Genomic DNA, 1,634 nt, shown 5'->3' with positions numbered 1-1,634 from the left:
GGATATCAGAACTGTTGTCCCTTGCTCCAAAATTGACTCTACTGAATTTCACAGAACTGAATAAGTTGGTTGAATTCAACAACTCCTGAAAAATTGGGTACAGCATCTTTTTATGCATGAGGGCAGGAAATATTTTTAGGAATTGCTACCTTTGCCTTTCAGGTGGCTACAGTACCGCATCTAGGGCACCTCTGGGAAATGTAGACCTTGCTGTTGGCAGAGGTGCTGTGTTGACTGCTCAGCAGCAAACCAAGTGAGAATGAGTCCTGGCATAAATAATAATGGCAGCTCTGATTATATAGGGGATGAAGTTAATGAGCAGTGTTTTGTCCTCAACATCAGTTTCAGGCATGAGACGTGCAGCCTTTCAAATACAGACCTCCAGGTTGGGTTTTGCAGCATGGGGCTTCCATGGCCCCCACTGTCGGCAGGGAGGTGAGCAGTTTCTTAGTTCTCTCAGACCATCTGTTCAGCTTTTCAGTGCGTTTTCTGACACGGCTCAAATGTACTGCCTTGTGGGTGTCTCTATTTCTATCCTGGGACGTCTCTCAGGAAATAGCTAAGCTAATTTTAGAAGCAAAAACAGTTGAAAGAGGCCCATTGCAAATGCAGCCAGAATATCTCCCGTCTAATCAGTTATGAAATCTGATTGATGCGAAAGCTTTTTCTTAGCAGAAAGTTTATTAATTTTGGAGGGGGTGGGGAGAAAAACAACACAAGAACTTTTACGAGGCAGACATAAATGAACAGAAGCTCTTTAAAAATGAACTTGTGGGAACTGAGAGATTGATGCAATACATCACAGGGACAGAAAGGCCAGACAACAGCTTTCCGAGTACATGTTGGCATAAAATCAGATAGAAGAGAAACTATGGTACTTTTTGCCTGACATGACCTAAGGAAAAATACTGGCTGTTGTGCAGCTCTTGCATGCTTATCTTGAGCATATCATGTTCTGCAGTGATTAAAATACAACTTCTGGTGACAGCAGGAACCCAAATGCCCTTCTGAATTGTGTGCAAAGTGCGACAGTTGTTCCTTCAGCCCAGGTCATGTTTCAGTATATGTGTTAGCAACAGCTTTTTATTGCATTTGATTCATATATTGTTGCTCTGAATGAAAACATGGGAAATACCAAATCTTATTACAATATTCTGTTTATAAGGGGAAAGGTAACCTGTTGTCAGGGTCTATGAATGTTGTATGGATTCACATTGTGCCAGCAAGGCAGGGGAGGCAAAAATGGAATGACTCTTCCATTTTAAAATCTTTCATCTAAACTCTTACTGTTTTTTTTTTAAAGTTGTGTTGCAGAATGAACAGTTGCAGGAGAATATTGTTCTCTTGCTTTTTGCACCATGAGTAGAACTAGTATTATTTCCATAGCAGGAGCACCGTTGAGGGCTCCTGTCTTCTTAGGCTGTCTACAAGAGCCTGGGAGATGAAGACAGTGCTAAAGAAGGTGTACAAACTTCTTCACTTGTGTTCTGTCATATGTCTCATCCATTTTATATTGTGTGGTCCTGAATAGATCTTTACCATGTTCCAGTTCACCCACCTGGATTGTTCTTGGTTTGTTTTGGTTTTTTTTTTTTTTGGGGGGGGGGGGTTTTTTTTTTTTTTTTTTTTTTTTT

The sequence above is a fragment of the Antrostomus carolinensis genome, unplaced genomic scaffold, assembly GCF_000700745.2.
Source record: "Antrostomus carolinensis isolate BGI_N321 unplaced genomic scaffold, ASM70074v2 scaffold17183, whole genome shotgun sequence".
In the NCBI taxonomy this organism is placed as follows: Eukaryota; Metazoa; Chordata; class Aves; order Caprimulgiformes; family Caprimulgidae; genus Antrostomus; species Antrostomus carolinensis.
This window is presented reverse-complemented; position numbering follows the sequence as displayed.